The 16,468-nt window shown below is 58.2% G+C and overlaps 1 protein-coding gene across 2 annotated transcripts in view; it reads left to right on the top strand.

Annotated features, from left to right (window-relative positions):
- The first annotated feature begins 5,819 nt into the window (after positions 1-5,819).
- LOC100022182 (sialate:O-sulfotransferase 1) overlaps positions 5,820-16,468 on the top strand; it is a 33,525-nt gene continuing 22,876 nt past the window's right edge. Inside the window, exon 1 of one of the 2 annotated variants that reach the window (XM_056807916.1) lies at positions 5,820-6,605. The gene's annotated coding sequence lies outside the window, so the exon portion shown is untranslated. The remainder of the gene's footprint in view (positions 6,606-16,468) is intronic. The other variant, XM_056807917.1, reaches the window with a different exon arrangement.

Genomic DNA, 16,468 nt, shown 5'->3' on the forward strand with positions numbered 1-16,468 from the left:
TCTCTCCCAGGTTCAGACCCAGCAGCCGCCGCAGCCTCTTTCAGAGGCCGCAGGGCCCCTTCCCTGTACCTGCTGCTGCTCCTCAAGCCCCAATTCGGGGCCAGTCTTAGTGCTTGTGGAGTGCCCAGCGCCGTGGCAGTAGCCACGGAAGGGGTTTTCTGTGCTCTCCAGAAGTGATTAAAGGGACCGACTCAAATGTGCTGTGGCCAAAGGTCAGGGATGGAGGTCATCGCTGAAATGGCGAGCCTGGGCAGGCCCCATGGGGATGGGAAGCACCAGAATGAGCTCCATCCGGGGCTGCCCACACTAGCTCGGCCCTGAGCTCATCAACCACAGGCTCCCTCTCACCAGCTAGGCCCTGCTCCCATCTCAGTCACACCATCACTAGCCTCACTCCCACTATCGGGGCCCTCTTCACACTAGTCAGAGGCTCACTCTCACAAGTCATAGCCTTACCCAAGCTCCCCGGCAGAGTTCCCAGCATGCCCTGCTCACAAAAGCCAGCCTTGTACCCAGCATGCTCTGCTCTGATCAATCAGCACCACACACTGATTAGGTGGCACTGGGCTAGGGTTAGGAGCTCAGAAGGCAGTCCCCGACCTCAAGGAGGATCAACAGCCACGCCCGGCTCACACCAGCCTCAATGGGAGAAAGGCAACCCATCCCAAGCTATAACACTCCGTGAGAAACAAGCCCTCCCTCCTGACCATCTGTGGCAGGGTGAACTCTTGGTGTCCAATATCTGCCCCTCCAGGCAACGCTGTCCCCAAATAGATCCGAGTGTGGCACCTCTGCTCAAAAACCTGTGCTTTTTCATTGCCTCCTCATTGTGAGAGGCAGGACTTGAACTCATGCCTCCCTGACTCTATGACTCTATTCATCATGGCACCATGGCCTCTTTGCACACTCACAACATACAAGTTATGGTGTTTTGTCTGAGGAGGCTCCTCTGAAGTTGCTAATGAGCAATGATCAGTTCCTCCCCCACTCCAGGCCCCATAAAGCTCCTCTCTCGTCTAGGCTGGTGACCTCCCCTTACCTCTCCAAGCCCAGAAGGAAGCTTGGAGATTTTCTAGCCCAGTGATGGCAAACCTTTTAGAGATGGAGTGGTATACCCCCAATCCCCCAGACTGAATGCAGCACCGGTCCCCCCACCCCAGGGAGGGAGGAAGCACCCTATAGGGCTGCTGGGCAGAGGGGTAGGTGAGGTGAGGCATATCCTCAGGTACATAGACAGAGGGAGGGGAACAGTTCTGCCCCAAGTCCCTCTGACTTTCTACTAAGGAACTCTGGCAGGCAGGCCCATAGAGAGCTCTCTGTGTGACCTTTGGGCATGTGCACCATAGGTTCGTCATCATGGCTCTAGCCCAGCGTAACCTGAAGAGATTCCCCACTACCCCATATCCTGGAAGGCAGCTTGGAATTCACAGAAAGGAGGCAAGTCACTGAGTCAAGCATATCCTCACACCGGTGGCACTGCTCTTGGGCACGTACCGGGGAGGCCAAAGGTAGCTGGGCGTGCTGTCTCGTCTCACCCTGCTTCCCTCCCTTTGCCCTCCAGGGCCTGCCTCCATATTCACTTCTCTGTGGATGTCCCCAGGACCTGCACTTGCCTGGCATGCAGTGATGCTTTGGGAATTTCTTCATGGAATTCTTGATCCTCTTTGGAAAATCGGCTGCTTTGGTAGCTCTTGCTTTGTCACTCAGAGTGTTTCCCTCATTGGGGGACGTCATCTCTTCCCTTCAAACGGCCACTTTTGTCAGCTAGTTGTGTGTGTGGCAGGCTCTGCCCCCTCCTTTTCCTTTTGCCTCTGTGCACCAGGAACAGACCTTGTGCATTTCGGATTTGGGTCATTTGCCCCCCTCCCTTGTTCCAAGAAGGCTAGCTCGAGTGTTACTGGTTCAGGGCCTTTTCCCCAAGAACCCGCTTTGTCACTTGGAGAATCCGAAAGGAGCCTCAGAGCTCACGAGGCCGCCTCCCTGGTTTTGCACATGAAGACAGCGAGGACTAGAAAATGTGGGGGATCCCCCCACCCTGATTCACCAACAAGTTCCTCTGACCTGTCAGGCTGAGAGAGAGGAACAGAAGGGAGAACTGGCGAGCCAGCTGGGGCCAAGCACGAGGCGGCAGGAAGGCAGACACATCTGCATGGTGAAGAGCTTTCAGTCCCACAAAGAAATGGTCCTAGCGGTAAGAGAAAGGGCCTGGGGGCTTGGGGAAGGGGAGATCCATGGACCTGCCAGGGCTCTGCCTGGGGAAGGTGCTCATTGAAGAGCAGGGAGGGCATTTAGAAGCTCCTGGCAAGAGATGCTGACGGGTCAAATGAGGAGAGAATGATGGGGGACACGTTGTGGAGGCAGAAATGCCCAGACTTGCTGATTGATTGGACTTGGGGGGGCAGGGAGTAGGAGGCATCAGGGTGGCTCGGAGCGGTGAACTGAGACAACGTGAAGAAGTGGGGTGATTTTCCCAACTGGTGAGGTTCGAAGAGGGGATGGCCTTGGCGGAAAGCCAATGGATTTTCTGGACTTGTTGAGGTCCTTCAAAATATGCCATAGGTCGATTTTCGGGTTGGGGTTGGTGAGGTGGGACAGGAATCCAGGAGAGAGATGGAGCCTGAAGAGATGATACTTGAGCTCATGGCAGCTCATGGGGCTACCTACCGAGGGGAAGAGAAGAGGACGCAGGCTGGAGACGCATCACTAGTCACAGGGCGGATCGTGGACCATGATTCCACAACACGCTGGTAGGAGGAGGACGGAGAGCAGGGACACAGATTCCCCAGAGCCCTGGAAGGACGAGGAGCAAGAAAAGGCCGTGACCTTGCAATGAAGCCAAGGGGGGGCGGCTCTGGAGGAGCTGCCTTCTTTCTTTTTGCCCCCATTTGCAATTTCTCCGCGCTAGAGTGTCTGGCCCATTTTGGTGAAGGTAACACCGAGGCTGAGAAAGGCATCTTTCCACTGGGCAGACGCCCAAGTCTTTCGGGTCTCTATTCTCTCCTTGCTTACTTCTCTGTTGGAATTCGACAACGTTTCCTGCGCCGTTGGGCAGCACCGCTCTCTGCTCTGGCATTTCCCCGGTTTAGCTAACGGGGCTCTGCGCCGCCCACCAATGTACGGCCACCATTCTGCCGGTGGGGGCGCTAGAGAGTGAGCCACAGAAGCGGCTGCTCTCTGAAGGGCCCTCCCACAGAAGGACGAGCCCACCGCTGAGGGATGGAGATGGAGCCGGAGACAATGGTCAGGCCCAGGTGGGAAGGGAGACCCAGGAGAGAACAGGGCCACGGAGAGCCCGACTCCAGCTTCTCCAGGAGGGGAACATACGTGGCCTCAGTGGAGTCAAGAAGGATGGTGAGAGGCCACCATGTGGCCAAACAAGGGATCACATTTCAATGATACCACGAAGTTGGCAGCCAGACTGCAGAGCGATTGAAGGGAAGGAGCCAGCCTCTGGTGTCTGCTGGGTGCCAGGAACAGCGTGAAGCCCTCTCTTTTCAGCCTTTATTTTCCATCTTAGACTCAATACTGGGGATTGGCTCCAAGGCAGAAGAGTGGTCAGGGCTAGGCCATGGGGGTCAAGGGACTTGTCCAGGGTCACACCGCTGGAAAGTGTCCGAGGCCAGATTGGAACCCAGGATACCTGTCTCTGGGCCTGGCTCTCCATCCACTGAGCCACCCAGCTGCCTCCTGTGCTAAATACCTTTACAAGTTTTATCTCCTTTGGGAAAATACATCGGTCCTGTGAGATATATGCTATGATGATCCCCATTTTCTAGTTGGAAACATGGAAGCAAAAAGATTAAGTGACTTGCCCAGGGTCACACCGCTGGGAAGTGTCTGAGTCTGGATTGGAACTCAGTTCGTCCTTTCCGGGCCCATAACTCCATCCATTAGGCCAGCACTGGATCATAGTTGGTGGGGACGGATGGATTAAGTATTTTTTTTTTTGAGAATTGGGGAGACCTGGGCAACGGGGAAGCAGTTTGCTGGGAGATCTGAGACGGCATCGTAGGTGCCCGCAGAGGAAGGCAGATGGGCGACAGGAGAAGATGAAGAGGGGAGCACGTGGAGTTCCCACTGGCCGGCCTCGGGTCTTTTCAGGCTGCGGGAGGGGAGCACAAGAGGCCACCTCTTCTGTTTCTCCAGCAGATGGGGGGACAGTCCTTAAGGCACGTCTGTAGGCCCTGTGGCGAAGGTGTTTTGTTGCGGCTCCCCTGGAACGCGCCTCTTTCAGATTGTCTTTGGCTTCTCTTCCCCGGATCTTTCTCCGCCTTACTCAGTTCTCTTGCTCGGAGCCCCGGTGTCTCGGCGCACTCCAGGCTGCTGCGCTCTTTGTCTAACCCGCCCTCGGCCTGCTTCTCTTCAGAGCCAGACTTGATTGTGTCACTGCCCTCTTCAAGGAGCCCTTTGGATTTGCTGTTCTGGGGGTTCAAAGGTCCCCCCAGTTTTCACAGCCTCCGCGCAGGGTCCCTTTTTCACTGCGCCTTCAGCCGGACGTCCTCTCTTGGCTCTGGGTCTGGCCGGGCCTTGGAGCCCTCGGGGGGGCGAGCTGCTTCTGGGGAGAGCCGGGGGAGGGGGCGGCCCTCAACGTGCCCCCCAGTCCCTCCCTGGTTCGCCCTCCTGACCTTTCAGCCAGGACTTAGCGATGGTTTGGTCTTTCCTGAGGCCGATGACAGGATCCCGCCCGACCCGGCGGGCTCTTACCGACTGGCTCCTCTGTGGCGGGCACCTTGCCGGGCCGGAGACCAGAGGGGGCTCCCCTGGCACGTGGGCAGAGCAGCAGAGCCTGAACTGAGGGACTCCATCGGCTCTGGGAGGCAATTCGAGGCGGCCCTGCGCCCCGCAAAGCCACAGGAGAACAGGGCCGGGCCGGGCCGGCCTCGCCAGCTGGAAGGAGCCGCCGGAGCGGAGGGGAAGACTCGGGCCTTGGGGTTTCCCTGGGACGGCGGCAGGGGCTCCATCCGTGGATTCAGAGCTCAGCAGCAAAGTGGCTCTCCTGAGAGGTACCCGAGGAAGGCAAGCGGCCACTTAGGGGGTGCAGTGGGGGGGCGCAGACTTCCCGAGTTCAAATCCAGCCTCTGCTCACAGCCTCGGAGTTCGAGTCTCTCCCCAGGTGCTGCCGGGTTGCCGAAGTGCTTTTCCCCTGAGCAGAGCCTGGCGGCCCCCTCCCAGCCTCCTCTCCACCGCCTCTGGGGGCTTGCTGGCTTCCCCGGCCCTCCCCACCTCTCCCTCTTACTTGGAGTGCCTTCCTCCCTTGCTGCTTAGAGTTCGAGTCCAGCCCCGGGCTCTTGGCGGTTGTGTGAGCCTGGCCGAGTCACTGCCCCGGGTGGGCTCAGTCTCCACATCTAAGTCCGGCACGCTGGCCAGCTCTCCGGCCCGGAGCTTCTCGGCCGTGTTTGTCTGCTCGGCTCCCCGACTCGGCCGTCTTCTGCCTCCCTTGCACAGTGCCCGGCGCGTAGTAGGCACCCAACAGATCTGGGCCGTTTGCCACGGACTGGCCGGGTGGGCAGGCTGGGCATGGGGCAGGCCCCAGTCTAGAAGGCGCCCTCGCCTGGCCGGGCTCCCTCAGGGAACGAGCCAGGCTTTGGGCTGGACGCTGGGCCCCCGGGCGGGGTCTCTGCAGACCAGCGCCCTCTGTCTGCCTGTAGACCTACTGTGTGCCAGGAGAGCCCTCCCCGTGGAGCTCACAGGCCAGTGGCGCCTCTGGGTGGGGGGAAGGGGACGGGGCAGGGATCACGGGAGCCCGCGGGTGCCGGGCAGGCAGGTCACACGGGAAGAGGTGGCGGATGTCGGGCTTGAGAGGAAGCTGCCCAAAGCCAGGCCTGGGAGGCTCTTCCAGGGGGAGGGCAGAAGACTTTGGCAAGGAAGTCTGGGTAATGGGCCCAACTTGGGCTTCTTCCTCGGCTCTGGGGCATCCCTTCTGCAAAGGCTCTGTGGACGCTGCCCCTGGGTTTCAGAAGTGTGCGTGTGCCATCTTTGTGCCTGCCTCGGTTTCCCCGGACGACCCCTGCGCCTGCCTCGGTTTCCCCGGACGACCCCTGCGCCTGCACCTGCCTCGGTTTCCCCAGACGATCCCTGCGCCTGCCTCGGTTTCCCCGGACGACCCCTGCGCCTGCCTCAGTTTCCCCGGACGACCCCTGCGCCTGCCTCAGTTTCCCCGGACGACCCCTGCGCCTGCCTCAGTTCCCGCTGGGCCCCGATTAGCGTCCTGGAGCTCAGCTGGGTGTCGCTGGGTGTCACTGTGGCGCGATTGTTGGGTCTCCGGCGCTGGTCGTCACGCGCGGCTTCTCGGACTCCCAGGTAGAGTCCTTGCGGGAAGGGAGGAGCCTCGGCCGGCCGCTGCCTCTAGGACCGAGCGAGCGCGCGCCGGCCGGGCTGCTGGGCATGTGCAGAGGAGGCGGAGCCCCAGCCGGGCTGCTCGGCGCTCTTGGGGATCGGAGCCCCGGAGCTGGGGCTGAATCGGGGGGCCACGCGGGCGGCCTGGAGGAGGCGAAGAGCGCGAGGGGGAGGCAGGGGCGGCGCCGGCGCCCCCAGGATGCCCCCCGGAGCCCTGACGCAGCGCGCTCCATCGCCGGGACCGGCTGCTCCCAGCCCTGCGCTCCGAGGTGAGTAGAGCGAGCCGCCGGGCCTCCGCCCGCCCTCCCGGGGAACTTTGGGTCCGGCCGCCGCTCCTCTCCAGCCTCCGCGCAGACGCCCCGGGAGGGCTGCCCAGGTGGCCGTCCGCCCCGGGGTCTGGGCAGCGGCGGGCGGGAGGGGTGTGTGTGTGTGTGTCCTGCAGGGTCTCCTCGCCCGCCGCAGGTGCTCCTCGAGGCATCTCTGGCGAGCCTGGAGGCCATCCCGGTGGAAGCGGCCCTTCACCCCGGCTGGAGAGGCCTGGAGGAGGGAACCCGCTCGGCCTGGGAGAGGCCAGGGCTGCCGGGCTAGCCCAGCCCTCCCCGATGCCCCGCTGGAGGCCCCCCTCCGCCGGCCTGCTCTTCCCCAACAGGCCATCGCACTGGCAGGAGCCCCGGCTCCAGCCAGCCTCCGTCTGGGCTCTCCCTTGAACCCAGGGCTGCGGGGGAGGGGGTGCAGGGAGGGAGGGCCAGCTCCCCAATGGCCCTCTGCCTGGAGTGCTCCTCCGCCTTCCCCAGGGCTTCTGGGGGAGCCTGGGGGCACCCAGGACCACTCCTCTTCCTGAGTTCTTGCCTAGCTGTGGGACCCTGGCTGAGTCCCATAGCCCTGTGGCCTCAGTTTCCTCAGCTGTAAAACAAGCCACAGGATGCCCGACGGGGTCAGGAGCAACAAGGAGGGCACCTGGTGGGCAGGGACTGCCCAGGCCTAGGAGCCCTCGGGGGAGTCCAGGCAGAAGGGGGGGGGCTTGTGGGCTGGCCTGCATGGGGGAGGGGGAGTCACCCCGTTTCTCTCCTTTCCTCCTGGGGCTGCCCTGAGGGAGGGGGCGGGCAGGGGGAACTTGGCGTTCTTGGAGTCTAGTTTACCCAAAAGGTCCTGCTGTGCCGGGCTCAGTGGCATCCTGGAGGCCACAGAAGTGGAGGCAGGCTGGCACACGGGACAGGCTGTAGCCCATCTCTGTGCTCCTGCTCTCTCCACAGAGGCCCAGGAAGGGGGGGCCGGGGGAGCCCAGCCTCCCAGGCCGAGGAGCTGAGAGGGGGAGGGGTGGAGAAGGCCAGGGCGGCACCGAGGGAGCCCCCCCCCCCCCATGGCCCCATCCAGTTGGAGTCGCCTCGGGGCAGAGGTGAAGGGAGAAGCCTTTGCCGGGGTCAACCTTGCCCCCAGTGCTGGGAGAGAATCCGGATGCCAGGTGGGGCTCTGGCCAGCCTCTTTGCCTTTCTAGGGCTCAGTTCCCTCATGGTTAAAACATTTGATGTTTTAGGCCTCCAGGCCTAGAGACAGGAGGTCCCGGGTTCTAATCCAGCCTCAGACACTTGCAGGCTGTGGGACCCTGGGCGAGTCCCTTAACCCCAGCCCTTACCGCTCTTCTGACACAACACCAGTGGGTTCCAAGCCAGAAGGGAAGGCTTCGGAAAAGGGGGCCACTGTTTCTTGCTGGGGACCAGGAGGCAATCTGCAGGGCCTAGTGCAGGGGGGACTCCCCACTGGGGAAGGTGCTTGTGGGTCTTCCCATGGCAGAGGCCCTACTTTGCAGGAATACGGGCTGGGCCAGGCTGGGGCAGAGAGGCTGGCTCGCCAATCCTCCTTCCTGTCAGCCGGAGGGGTCTGGCCGAGGGAGCGGGCTGCCGGGAGTGCCATCGGATCCGCTTTCTGACTGTGGCTTCCAGGGAGGACTCCAAGAACTGCCTGCCTGAGAGACAGCCGAGGAGGAGCTCTCCGGCTCTGCCCCGTCTTTGTATTGTTTCTGGCAATGTTGGCCCTTGGACAGTCGCTTCCATGGATGTTCCCCGAAAGCCGGGGCTCCAAGATGGCCCCATCTGAGTGCACCTTCGTTTGCACACACGTCCACGGGCACAGACACATTGTAGCTCATTCATTCAGTGAGCTCTCATGTCATGGCCTCCTCAGCTTCCCTCTGCCTCATCTTCATGTCTCTGTGGAGGAATCAGGCCCAGAGGGGGTAAACGGACCTTCCCAAGGTCACACGGTTCCTGAACCTCAGTCAGTGAGCCCCCCGGCTCCAAATCTTCCGCTTTGTTGTTGGTTTTGCTGCTCACAGTTTGAAAGTTCTGGAAGAGCAGCGTTGGGGCAGCCCGAGAACTGTGGTGGTTTTTGATAGGATGACAGACTTGGGGCCAGCAGGGTCATTTGGCGCCATTTAGCCCGTCTCACTTTCCAGAGTAGAGTGACCTGTCCAGGGTCACACTGGTGAAACCAGAGCAGGACTGGCAGCTCGGCCATCCGATTCTTGCTGCAGCCGTGGCCATGAGACGGGCCACCAGTGGTCCTGGCCCCTTATGAGCTCGGGCCAGCCCTGCTCCCACTGTTCAGAAGTGGGCTTTGGAGCTGGACGTCCGGGCACCGCCCCGGCTGTGAGTCAACCCCTCGGCTTCCAGGGACTTCAGTTTCCTAAACCAGGTGGGGGTAAAAGTGCTTGGAAGACCCCCATGAGGGAAAGGAAGGGAATAAGCGCAGTGGCGGCCGGCCGGCCAGCTTGGGGAGGCGCCTTCACGAATAGAGCTCCTTGGGCCATTGAAACGCGTTCTCAGCTCCACACCGGACAGGTGGAGGCTGCAGAGCACTTTGGAATATTAGCAGGAAGGCAGGAGGGACTCTTGTGCTTAGCACTTCCTGCGTGAGAAGCCGGGAGTGCCCGGGACTTCCTTGACTTCGCCCATGTTCTGCTCAATCTCCTTTGACCGATGCTGCCCTAGCAGCTGGGGGATGGGGGTGGGGGCAGGGACCCACACCAGGTGCACAGCGGGCAGCCTGGCCTAATCTTTGGGGCTTTCTTGGCTCCTTTTACAGGGGAGGAACTGAGGCAAATAGGGTTAAGGAACTTGCCCAGGGCCACAGCTGGGAAGTGTCTGAGACCAGATTTGAACTTGTGAAGACGAATCTTGAAGCCTAGTGCGCTCTCCACTGCACCAGCTTGCTGCCCCCTCACTCTGTGACTCGTGGTGTAAATTGTAGCAAAGTATCTGCCCAGCACATTGGCGCCATTTGTCTAGGAAGATGGCTTGAACTGGAAAAGACGATGATGAGGGGATGGGATGCCTCTGGAAGTGAGGGAATGGCTGCACCCATGGATGGTTAGGGGGCTTGGAAGGGGCTCTCAGGCAAAGTCCCTGGGGATCTGGTTTTGGCCTCCTGCTAGCCAACCTTCTATCTTTTTTTGGAAAAGGTTATTTAATTATTCAATTTAGAATATTTTCCCATGATCCATGTTCTTTCCCTCTCCCCCTCACATGGCCAGCGTTCAATTCTACTGGCTTTTACATATGTCATTGATCAAAACCTACCTCCATATTGTTTTATTGATTTATTTTTGAAAAATTTATTTAGTCAATTTAGAACATTATTCCTTGGTTACAAGAATCATATTATTTCCCTCCCTCCCCTTCCCCCACCCTTCCCATAGCCGAAATGCAATTCCACTGGGTCTATTTTCATATTGTTGATGTGTGAACTGGGGTGATTGCTTAGAGTCTCCATCCCCAGTCATGTCCCCCTCAAACCATGTGATCAGGCAGTTGTTTTCCTTCTTCGTTTCTACTCCCACAGTTCTTCCTCTGGATGTGGAGAGCTTCTTTCTCATAAATCCCTCTGGATTGTGCTGGGTCATTGCATGGCTGTTAGTTGCAGAGTCAGTTACATTTGATTGTGCTACAATGTATCCATCTCTGTTCAATGTTCTCCTGGTTCTGCTCCTCTCATTCTGCATCAGTTCCTGGAGGTCGTTCCAGTCTCCATGGAATTCCTCCACTTTATTACTCCTTTGAGCACAATAGTATTCCATCCCCAACAGATACCACAATGTGTTCAGCCATTCCCCATCTAAGGGCATCCCCTCATTTTCCAGTTTTTGGCCACCACAAAGAGTGCAGCTATGAATGTTCTTGTACAAGTCTTTTTCCTTATTATCTCTTTGGGGTACAGACCCAGCAGTGCTATGGCTGGATCAAAGGGCAGACAGGCTTTTAGCATCCTTTGGGCTTAGTTCCAAATTGCCCTCCAGAGTGGTTGGATCCATTCACCACTCCACCAGCAATGCATGAATGTCCGACTTTGCCACACCCCCTCCAGCATTCATTACTTTCTTTTGCTGTCATGTTAGCCAATCTGCTAGGTGTGAGGTGATACCTCAGAGCTGTTTGATTTGCATCTCTCTGATTATGATTTAGTGCACTTTTTCATGTGCTTATGGATAGTTTTGATTTCTTTGACTGAAGACTGCCTGTTCGTGTCCTTTGCCCATTTATCAGTTGGGGAATTAGCTGACCTTTTATCAGAGACATGGATCCAGGAGGCAAGCATTCGGGAATCCTTTTTTCTGCACTTAGTTCAGAGAGGATATCTCATGGGCCCTCCCCGCTGGCATCTTGCTGGCCTCAATGTGGGATGATAACCAGAGACGTGGAGGGCACGTCCCTGGGACAAGATGGTAGGGACCCCCTTTCCTCTCTGCCAGGACAGAAAGAGTGTGTCCTGCAGCCACTGGCTCCCTTGATGCCCTTGCTGGAGAGGAGGCCTTGGCCCTGGCTCTACTGGGGGACTGGCCGAGTCCAAAGGCCCCCTCCTACATCTTCCTTCTCTCCCCTCCCTTCCTGCTCTGGGCGCAGAGCCATGGACACCAGGCCTTCTGCCCCAGGGCCTGACTTCCCCTGGGCGGAAGACGTTCAGCCCAGGCCTGTCTCTCCTCTTCTATGAGGCTTGCCCAAAATGTCCCTCACGCGACCCGAGCCTTCCTCATCCCTGTGCAGGATGAGGGGACTCCTTTCTGCCAGGTCAGGGAAGCTCATTCCACTCCAGGAAGGACGTGCCCTTTGCCTGGGAGCCCGCCGACTCCTCGGCTTCCCCCCAGAACTGCCCACTGAGGGAGGAGGCCACTCCTCTCCGGGTCGTGTTGACGCCTCGTCTCTGTGGGGCTCGCGGCCGTCTTTCCCGATGGCGTCGAAGCCCTTCTTTCTGGCTCGACTTGTTCGGCGGCCCAGTAAGCATGTTGGCTGAGGGCCCACGAGGGTGGGAGGCCCCCTCCCCCTCCCGCTTCCTCTCCAAACGCGCTTCTCATCCTGCTGAATTTAGGCTTAGGAGGCACCCAAGCAGCTCTTCCGTGCCACCCATTTGCCAGCAGCCCAATCTGAGGACGGAGCAGGGGCCCCTCAGGCTCTTCCACATCGGGCCTCTCTCAGCCAGCCTCCTGCCCAGGGGCGCCACGCACAGCCTGTCGGATCCTCCTGCACCCAAGCGGCCCTTCAGGTCTCCCTGACGGCTGCATTCTGTTTGTCAGGTCGGGCACCCCCAAGCCTTCAGCAGTCACCACACGGCCCGGCTCGTCTCGCACTCATTTCTGGGCTCTCCCAGCCCCGCTGCTTCCTCCTGTTCCTGCTAGCTGTGGAGGCCAATCCAAAGCCCTCGTGGGACCCTTAGGGATGTCTGCAGCGTTCGCCAGCGCTCACCTTCCCGTCTTGGCTCTCTCCTCTCTCCAAGCCTCACCCGAGTGACCAGCCCCTCCCTCCGGGCTCCCGTGTCAGCTGAGTCTCCACAGCGCGGCCCCTCGAATGGGCCTCTGTGCCTTCCCTGCATCTTCTCTCTCCCTCTCTTCTGTCCTGGCCAGAGCTTTCATCAGAGCTCCTGGCTCAGGCCTCATCACCGCCAGGCCCCAGGGAAGGCTTAGCCACAGCCACAGCCATCCTCCACTCTTCCTCACCCAAATAGGAGTTTTCAAAAATCCTTCTCTTCCATCTTGAATCCATACGAGAGGAGAGAGGTAAGGGCTAGGCAATGGCGAATAAGCGACTTGCTCGGGGTTATCAGCTAGGAAGTATCTGATTCCAGATTCGAACCCAGAACACCCATCTCCAGACCTGGCTCTCAATCCACTGAGCCACTTAGCTGCCCCCTCCCCCAAATCCATGCCACCTGTTCCCTTCTTGGTGATGTCCCCAGCTTAGCCTCTCTTCACCTCAGACCGGGGGTATAACTGGCTTCTCTCCTTTCTGGCCTTTGTCCCTAGAGACAGCTAAAGCCCAGATCTGGACACAGCAGGCCCCTGCTCAAGAAACCTCCGTGGTTCCCTACTGCCTCGAGGACAGAGCTTCCACCCCTGGCACAGACACACTTTTCCAATGTGACGCCAGCCCGTCTCTGGGCTTACTGGACAGTCTATCCCTGTAGTCTCCATGCCAGCCCCGGGGCCAGTGGGCCGTTCCCTTTCCTGCCTCTGCCCTGGCACGTGCTGGTCCTTCTGTTGAGAACATCCATCCTTTCTCTTTGCCTTGGTGCCAGTCTATAGATTCTTTGCAGGCTAAACTCAGGGCTGTGCCCTCCAGGCAGCCTCTCCGGATCCCCCCTTGTCCTTCTGTGGCTCATAGGTTTCTGCCCGGTGTCGTTTCCCCCAAGAGAACAGCAGCTCCTGGAGGGCAGGGATTGCCTTTTGTTTGGTTTCAGCCAGGGTGTGGCATGAGCTAGAGGCTTAAGAAATGCTGTCTGGAGGCCTGTGACTTGGGCACCCCGCTTTAGTCCAGCTGGTTTGGGAAGGTGGATGGAAGTTGCGAATTCAGGCAGAAAACACCCAGAAATCTCTAGACTGGTGCCCCCTCCTCTCCCTTGCTCTACCTTCCCTCGCTCATGTCACGAATGCAGTTCCCTGGTGCTCATTAGCCACAGACCAACTGGCTGACCCACCATGCTGTGATGCCTCCAGCTCCTGGCCTCTGACTTTCTTTCCCCTGAGATGAGGGGGAGAATCTGACTGGGACAGATTAATTTAGAATGTTTTTTCATGGTTCCAGGATTCGTGTTCTTTCCCTCCCCTCCTCCCTCCCCTATCCTGGAGCCAATGAGCAATTCCCCTGGGTTACACGTGTGTCATTGATCAAAATCTATTTCCATATTGATATTTGCACTAGGATGATCATTTAGAGTCTCCATCCCTAATTGTATCCCCATCGACCCATGTGATCAATTCTGTGTTTTCCTTCTGCATTTCTGCTCCCACAGTTCTTCTTCTGGATGTGGAGAGCTTCTTTCTCATAAGTTCCTCTGGATTGTCTTGTATCCTTGCATTGCTGCTAGTAGCAAAGTCAGTTACATTGGATCGTGCTACAATGTATCCATCTCTATGTACAATGTCCTCCTGGTTCTGCTCCTCTCACTCTGCATCACTTCCTGGAGGTCGTCCCAGTTCGCGTGGAGTCCCTCCAGTTCATCATTCCTTTGAGCACAAGAGTATTCCATCACCAAGAGATACCACAATGTGTTCAGCCATTCCCCAGTCCCCTCATTTTCCAGTTTTTGTGGGGCATTTCTTTCTAAGAGTGCTCCCCATTCAACATTTGATGAATGTCCCCTCCATCCAGTCTGAGCCTGGGCAATGCCCACAACTCAGCCCCTTGTGACTGTGAGTTGGGAAGGGAGGGCACCTGGCATGATGCCCAATGTGGATCCTAAATGTTTCTGGTCTTACCATAGATACCATCTAGAGGGGAACAAGAATCTGGCCCTAAGAGTCACAGGCTCAGAGAGCCCTTCTCTGGCTCAGCCTCTTCATTTCCCCGGGAGGGGAGGGTGGGAGGGAGAGAGACAGAGAGGCAGAGACGAGAGAAAGATTGAATATTAGTGTTGTAAGAGTTCTGAGACGCCCCCTCTTTTCTTTTCCAGTTGAGGAGGGGCTCTTAGAGAAGGTAAGAGAATCGTCCAAGGTCCCACAGCCCCGGGTCCTGATTCCCAACCAGGGCCCTTTCTCCTCCCTCACCACAGTCCAGTCCTGTGGTGGACAAATGCTCTAACAGAGGGCTGGGCCAGTCTGTTTGATTTCCTTGATTTGGAGCAAAGTCAAAAAAGGCCGTGGTGCTGCCTCGTGTCCATCCTGTTCTCTGGGCACTTGATTCCTTGGGCCTGATGGCTGCCCAACTTCTCCTCTGGACAGGACCGTGGTTTGGGCCCTGGGGAGGAGGCATGATCTGTTTCCTGAGGCCTTCAGCCTGAGCATTCCGCACTTGGCTCCAGGCCAGGGTAGCTCAGCCAGCCTCCCCTCCATGGCGAATTGAGCCTAGATCACCTTGGTGCTCACTCTCCTCACCGCAGCCCCACGCTTAGGCCACGACTAAATCTGGGGCCCAAAAAGAAGGTGGTGAGATCCGGTCACCACAGCCCAGCTCTGCCAGCCAGGGTGGGGGGCCTGGCAGTGTCAGGTTAGGGTTAGCTGGGTAGCCCTCCTCTGTGGACCTGCCAGGATCATTGTCATTCAGATGTCTTCCTGAGGAAGTTCTAAGACCAAGAGGGGTGTGCCGGGACATGAAAGGCCTGAGAAGTGGATGTAGCCAGGGGTTCTGGCTTTCCGAGGCTGGAATCAGCCCTCTGGATCCAAGCTGGTCATGTTCCTGGCCACAAGATCAGCCCTGGGGCAAAGTGACTCTTTCAGGGGCGCCCTGCGATTGCGCGCCAGCCTAGCCCTCATCTAAAACGAGCCCAAAACAAAGCCATGGCCTCGTCTCTCTGTGAATAAGTGCGCCAAGCCAGCTGTGCCCCCGGGTCTGGGCCTCTGCCATCACCCACCCTGGTGACTCTAGGGCTTGGGACAGGATCGGCTTTGCTCAAAGAGGAAAAGAATTCTGGTGAGCGGCCGACTGACCGAAGGGGGCCTCCAGGGGAGGCTTGGGCCAGGAGAAGAAGGACGCCTGGTGGAGATGTTGTAAAGGGTCACATGGTGGATGTGGGGATGGAGAGGACCGAGCCAGGAGTCCCCAGTCAGTCCCCCACCGGGAGCCTGGGAGGAGGGGCAGAGCCAAGAGAATACTTAGCACAGAGACGGGCATCAAACCCGTGGCCACCAGTGAGATCTCCGGCACCGGAGTCCAGAGGGAGCCAACCGAGCTGTGAGGGACACCTGTGGTTACTGGGTGTGATTTGGAGGAGGAGTTCTTGGGTGGGAGAAGAACCCGCTCGAAACGCCGAGAGAAGAGTGTCCCGGAGGGAGGAGAGGACAATCCGTGGTTCAAGGAGTACTGAGAGAGACTGAGAGGAGAGGATGTGGAGGCACCAGCTGTAGGCCTTCAGCCAGGCAGGGAAGATGGAAAATAGAACAAAACAATGGAGATAGAGGCTTTGTGGTCAACCCCCCCCCCCCAGTTTGTGGCCGGGTCTTCTTGGCCCAAGCATGGGAGGCTCTGACTATTCAGTCCAGAAGTAGGAAAAGAACTTCATTTGAAGAAGAGGTTTGAGGTGGTGAAATAGCCTACGACCTGGTCAGATAGTCTTGGGGCTGATGGACCGTAGGCCTGGGGCTTGTCATCTCCCACGCCAGGGAAATCGCCACCTTTCCTGAGAAACCCTGGAAAATGGGCATGACCAAGGTCAGGTGGAGGCACACTTTGGGGTGAACTTGGAGACTCCAGAAAGAGAAGAGGGAGCAGGTGCAGGCTTGGGAGATCCTTGTGGCCTGCCAGAGCCTGTAGTGCCCACGTCCCATGTTTTCCCATGGCCCCACCTGGCATCATTTGTCAATGTGGGAGATGTCTCAAGGCCCTTGTAGAGCGGAAGTGGGGATACAGTACAGTAGGACAAGGAGAAATTGAAAACAAGTGATAGAGAGGCGGCTGGGTGGCTCAGTGGATAGAGTCAGGCCTGGAGTAGGGGGAGACCTGGCTTCAAACCATACTTCCTAGATGTGGGATTGGGCAAGCCACTTCACCTCCATCGCCTAGCCTTCACTGCTTTTCTGCTCGAGGCCTAACACTTAGCACTGGTCCCAAGACAGATGGTAAGGATGGAAAAAAGAAAAGAAGTGGTCGGTGTGACTTTCCAGGGTTTACTTTAGACACAAAACCGTGATAGCTCAGAGCCCCCAGTTGGGAAA

This window comes from Monodelphis domestica, chromosome 8 (genome assembly GCF_027887165.1).
Source record: "Monodelphis domestica isolate mMonDom1 chromosome 8, mMonDom1.pri, whole genome shotgun sequence".
NCBI classification, from domain to species: Eukaryota; Metazoa; Chordata; class Mammalia; order Didelphimorphia; family Didelphidae; genus Monodelphis; species Monodelphis domestica.